The sequence below is a fragment of the Sinocyclocheilus grahami genome, unplaced genomic scaffold, assembly GCF_001515645.1.
Source record: "Sinocyclocheilus grahami isolate Dianchi unplaced genomic scaffold, SAMN03320097.WGS_v1.1 scaffold935.1, whole genome shotgun sequence".
Taxonomy (NCBI): Eukaryota; Metazoa; Chordata; class Actinopteri; order Cypriniformes; family Cyprinidae; genus Sinocyclocheilus; species Sinocyclocheilus grahami.
In genome coordinates this window covers 198,161-204,730 of record NW_015506114.1, presented here as the reverse complement: position 1 = coordinate 204,730, position 6,570 = coordinate 198,161, and the positions used below count along the sequence as shown (strand labels likewise).

Below are 6,570 nucleotides of genomic sequence, written 5' to 3'. Positions count from 1 at the left end.
CTACATGCTCTGTGTAGTATTGTACAGTAAGAAAGTTATTTCCCTTAACCAGGAAATTAACATTCTTAGAATTGACAGACAGTTGACCCTGAGAGGTCAAGTAAATACTTACAGCGGATCTAAATTAATTATAACTAGTTATGATTAATTATTCCTATTTCCCCTTTGAGCTGATTCGCTACACTAGACTTCATGTTAAATATTTGTCATAAGTTAGTACTCAGAGTCTGCACTCAGTTTGTGATATTCCTGTTATACAGTATTTTAGAGTAAACAGTAGGAATGCAACAATACAGTTAGCCCAAGTTCAATAAATACCTCAGTTTTTTTTTAAATATGGTTTTCAGTTTGGTTCTGATGGTTTGGCACAACAGAGTTCTTTTTAGCGATTTTAAATGCTATTTAAAAAAACTAACTCCAGTACATTGTTGTACACTGTAGAAAAACATGGATTATCACATGTCTACCTTAAACTTATTTTGAGAAAAGTATTATTTTTATAGATTGTCCATTATTTAGTGCTATGAACACATGTAATGTCTGTTTCATTCATACTGGATACTAGAGGGCGCCCCTGCGCAGAAAGTTCACATATGCATCACCGAAGAAATAGAGCTCACGACTCCAGGAAATACCATACACGTGTTTTAAATATGGTTTTCAGTTTGGTTCTGATGGTTTGGCACAACAGAGTTCTTTTTAGCGATTTTAAATGCTATTTTAAAAAAACTAACTCCAGTACATTGTTGTACACTGTAGAAAAACATGGATTATCACATGTCTACCTTAAACTTATTTTGAGAGAAGTATTATTTTTATAGATTGTCCATTATTTAGTGCTATGAACACATGTAATGTCCGTTTCATTCATACTGGATACTAGAGGGCGCCCCTGCGCAGAAAGTTCACATATGCATCACCGAAGAAATAGAGCTCACGACTCCAGGAAATACCATACACGTGTTTCCTCATCTCAGCGCATGACTCACGGACACACAAACAGAGACAGTTTGGAGAGAAATAAGAAAAACACGGAAAACGCTCTGATTGGTTGAACTCCTCATATATTTCTGTTGCTTGTTTACTGCGCGTGGACAGAGTGACAAATCGTACCAGCGTACTTTAAGGTCAAAATGCGTCCCCGCTACGCAAAATGCGTACAGGTTGGCAGGTCTGGATATGGCGTGAACGCACCTTTAGCCATAGACGAGACCAGACAAGGCCTGGGTGCTGGCTTTAATGGAGAGTTGACGAGGATGATGGCAGACAGGTGTGGTGATGACACAGGTGTGAAGTGTGTGCAGGTGAAAGCCAAGGGGCATTGTGGGATATGTAGTGTGCAGAGGTAAGAGACAAGGTGACTGATGATCCTGACAACAATCATGTTAAGACATAAATGACATGCATAGCAATTTACAGTAATACCGCGATGGACTACTTGCACAACTGCTTCCACATTCTACTTAATACAGCTCGGGAGTTTCCAGTCAGCGTTTAGCGCACCTACAAACAGACAGTATCTCATGACAATGCAGATTATTACTACGTTTTAGGGCTAGCAATTTTTTTTAAACAATTAATCCTATTCTCTGCGTTAACATGAATTATCTTCAACCAGCTGAAATGTTCCTATACATATATTTCCCTTCCAAATGTGCATTCAAAATAATAAATAAATATATTTCCCAACTACCCTGCCGCAGTCCAACGCTTGTCTTCTCATTAACGGTATTTTTCTCTTGCTGATCATATTTCATACCTGTTAAATTTACAGTTTTAAATTAATTTGACTGATAAACACCCTTACGAAAATTAACCATGGTTTTACTATAGTAAAAGTGTAGTAGCAATGTCTTTTTTGAGTATTACCATTTGTATAACCACAATTTTACTACAAATGCCATGGTTAAACTATGGTTACTGTAGAAAAATCCGGGTTAACTGGTGGTTACTATGGTTTAACTACAAATGCATTTTTTTGGTTTTATTTTAGGTAAAATCGCGGCTAATTTTCGTAAGAGCAGTATTGCATGTGTGCGTTGGTGCTCTTATTAGTGTTTAAAATGGCTGAATGATTATAATTAGAAAATAATAATCAGAACATGCTTGGTAATGACATTTGAGGCCTTGAGACTGGCAGGGGGATTCCTATGCAGCTCTGTCCTTAACCAAATCCAAGGCTTGCAGGGACTTCTAATAGGATGAAGGCCAGACAATGATTTGCATCATTCAAACTTACATGTAAATGCAGAACTCATGGAAATAGATTAAAATCAGCTTCCTGGTAACCTTGCACAGGGAAGCAAGTGCTCAGCTATCCTTAACTGAATACATCACATTTCCCATTAATATTTCACACAAATTATTATGATACTAAATCACATGTATTAATATTTAACAAAAGCCCATGACAAAAGAGGAAGATAATGCAGGGCATTTCATTACTGTGCAGTAGGGCTGCCACAATACCCTATTGCAGTATAATTCTTTACAGTTTACACAAAGATCGTATTACTATTATAGTGAATATTAAAATATTATACAAAAATATTACTGAGCATATGTCTTAATGTCACATTTACACATTACGGCAATATGGGCCAGTGCTTGTTCATTACAAAAAATGTGGACACTTCACATGTTTGCCAAAGATTTAGATAAACAAAGACAGTGCCCTCATTTTAGTTATGAACAGGAGAAAGTGCAATGTGCCAAATGGCGGAATAGTTATACTTCTGTATAAAAAAAGTCAATCGTTAATTGCTAAAGTCTTCACGTCACTGCAGCTGTCGTTACAAGCAGTTGGGGGCAGTTGTGGCCTAATGGTTTGAGAGTCTGACTTGTAACCCGAAGGTCACAGGTTTGAGTCTCAGTACCCTCATTACCCACAACCAAGGTGCCCTTGAGCAAGGCAACGAACTCCCAATTGGTCCCCACCACAGCAGAAATGGCTGCCCACTGCTCCGGGTGTGTGTTCATGGTGAGTGTGAGTGTGTGTGTGTTTGTTCACTACTCACTGCTGTGTGTGTGCACTTGGATGGGAAAAATACAGAGCACAACACCATACTTGGCCACACGTCACGTCACTTTCACTTCAAGCTCTGGTTGCTATAGAAACAGTCAGCATAACAAATGTTATTTTAATGCACACGTGTTTGGTTTTCACCATAATTGCATGAATATCCAACACTAAACTGTCTAAATCACGAAGTACTGATCGTGGTATCCCAAACATTGTTTTTATAACACGAAGTTCAACGTGATGTAAACAAACAACGCTTCATATAATATCATTCATGGGGCATCTTTATTGATATGGCAGACCTTTCAGACATATTTGCATTACACTGGCTCGTTCCCCAGTAGTGGTATGCAAGATATTTTATGTTCACCTGCGAATACAATATGCTTACCTGCTGTTAACAGGACGCTCCAGTGTTTAACTAATCACCCATCTGAACGATCGGCTTCCTCAAGTTTATCATTCTAACATTATTCTTTTAAAGTTTATCATTATTTTAAGCCCTGTCAGCTTGAACATTAAACTGTTTTAAGCCATTCAAGCGCAAGACAGTGCTAAAGAGATTTCAATGCGGTACTCGGGCGCTGTGATGGACCGTTTCTGTGCGCACAAACGCACGCAAAAAGCTGCAGCTCGGACAGCATATGCGAGTTCCAATTTGAGTTTTCTTTCATGTCTTCTTGAGCAAATGCACACAAAATTATGTCAGAATGGCTGTCTTGATGAGTCTCCACGTAAACAGGTACGGTTTCCGACCCGCACTTCACACCAAACCAGCGGGTTCATGTCTTCTTCCATCCGTAAAAGTGGTACTGCTCGTTCCCCTTGCTGTATCGGCTCAAATGCATAAGCAATTGCACTTATTATGGGCTTGACAGTCCTTCAAGTTTGTCTTCCTCAATTTCAAAACAAACGTGTTGTTCAAAAAGTAAAGAAATGCTTGTATTACTTCACTGCATGGCCAACGGAGTGAACCAACCCCGTGACGTCACACACTGTGGTACTGCAAGATGGCGGCGTCCTTGCTCCAAAAGCTATAACAAAACATCCTTTTTTCTTTAAAATGGTTACATTAATCGTGTTTGTTATATCTTTTTTAATTAAAGTGGAAATCAGTTTACTAAATAATGTAAACTTGACTGACTGCTTCACTTCCAATTAAAAAAAAATACACCTTTTTAACGCTATTTGAGCATAAGAAACAGAATTTTTGAGATTCTTATATTTATATTTTAATTCTTGTGATTTCAAATATTTAACGTAAGCTTGGTGAACAACTTTGGAGAATTTTCCCCATTAAATGAAATAGGAGCTGTACTTGCATGACTGTCCGAGAGCCATTTAAAAAATGGCAGCCGGGTGAAATGTCTTGCCTTAAAGGGACTTTGGGTTTGCTTTCAGTGGTCTCAGAACGGCCTCAGAAAATGCAGGTTTAGTTTGTAGATCTAATAGTTGAATAAACTTACTGCAGTTGAGTTATATTCAAATGTAAATTACACTATCTGGAAAAACAGCATAATGTGAAGTATGAATAATATTCACCCATGCACTAGAAGCAAAATTATTTTTCCCCCCTCCACAGATGATTAGAGACGAGCCAGTGGAGTGGGTTACCCTGTGACCCGGACTGTGGTGTTGACTGTTGCCCTGTCACTGTGATAAGGGCCTTTCGCACCGCAGGAAACTTTTCATAGTACCAGAACTAATTGTGGAACTACCCACTTTTTGGCATTTTCGCACCGCTGGAACTGGGAGCGATTTTAGTACCGGACTGCCTTTTTCGAGAACCAAATTAGCTCCTACAGGGTCTAACCAGCACAACTGGTACTAATCGTGACGTAAGTAGACATTGATTGGCCAAAAGCGTACGAAAACGCCCTCACCCACCATGATTTAAAATGCCGTGTAAACATTCTGTAAACATTGTGGCAACTTATTTTGCAAGTATGGAGAACAGCGATAGATGGACGGACGCTGAAGTGCAGGCACTTGTAGCAAATGTAGCAGTGCCAGTTGTTGTTGGAGATTCTTAGTCCTCCTTTCTGTTCTTTCAATCGCTTTACGTTTATGTCGACATTCCATGTCCATTATTGTGAAATCCGCGAGACACAACAAAAACACAGCTCCGATCACAGCGTCCTCCATCCTCCTGTTGTTAATGTTGTTTTTCTTTGTTTCCATTGTTGAACGCCGCGCACAAATGACATTGCTGTCGACCGGTTCCTAGTACACACTCTCTGTGCGAATGCAACCCTTTAAATGGTGCGTAAAATCGTCCCAGTACTTTAGTACTGTACATTTAGTTCTGGAACTAAAGCGGTGCGAAAGGCCCTATAGTGGTCATGGAGGTTGGTGGAGAGAGTACAGACAAACTGAGTGTGATCAGGTGCTGTTGTAATTATCAAACTCAACCACGCATGACCAGCAGCTCTATGAATGCACACACGGCAAATCTCGGTTATGGCTCTAACATATACTTAAGCAAAAATAACATAACTTCATGGTAACATAGCAAAAACTATTGGAACTATTTAACTATAACTATTAACTATTTTAATGAAGTATTGAAATAACACAAATAAATAAAACAGCTAATTTTTATTGATAATAAAAAACTAAATAACTAGGGATGGGCATTTTTTAAAAATATTGCATTTGAATATTTGAGCCCATAAAAAAAACTAATTCAAACATTTGTTTATGTAAATGACGTTTCATGAGAAAGATGTTTTTTTTATTTAATTGTTTTATCAAACACTATTTTTGTCACCATTTCTGAACAATCTTATCAGGCTATATTCACAACAAGCTTATAGATCATATCCTGTTTTTTTCCCATTTGAAAACATTAAATAATGTGTGCAAACAAAAAAAATGTACAGAAAAAAAAAGCATTCACCGCACAGTGCAAAGTAAATGAAAAAAATGGCTATAAAGCATGTACTTATACACTCGAGTTGGCATATGGTTATTGTGTTTGCATTGTTTCACATGTTCATGTTGGGAAAAAAAACACATGTACATCAACATGATCAGGTGAAAGCTGGCTCCTTATGCCGTGTGTCCACCAAAGCATTTGTAGCCAGCTGAAAATGTCAGGTGCTCGTCTGAAAATTCCTTTGCTGTGAACACTTGCAAGTAGGGCTGGGTTTTTACACAAATTTCACGATTCGATTCGATTCTCATTCACAAGCTTGCAATTCCATTCGATTACCAATTCGATTCGATTCGAAATAGATTATTTTGGATATATATCAGGTACAGTACATGCCAAATTTTCTCAAGGAAAAAAAATCTGTAAAATATACATGAGGATCAGTTGGTACTACATTACTATAATATTGAAGGTTAAAATGGACTGATTTGTTAAAATTAAACTTAATGAAGTTTTTAAAATAATAAAGTTACAATTACATAATAATATTTCTACATCAATTTGTTTTTTTGAAATATAAACATAATTGTGGCTGTCATAAAAACTTGATGGATTTATTCAAACATAAATTAAACATTGAAGAACAGTACAATTTATAATGAATATGTTATAT

General features: G+C 37.5%; 1 long non-coding RNA gene across 1 annotated transcript in view; it reads left to right on the top strand.

Moving 5' to 3' along the window:
• LOC107564447 (uncharacterized) overlaps positions 1–6,570 on the top strand; it is a 16,386-nt gene that overhangs the window by 4,588 nt on the left and 5,228 nt on the right. Inside the window, exon 2 of the long non-coding RNA XR_001606229.1 lies at positions 1,271–1,275. This is a non-coding gene — a long non-coding RNA (uncharacterized lncRNA). The remainder of the gene's footprint in view (positions 1–1,270; positions 1,276–6,570) is intronic.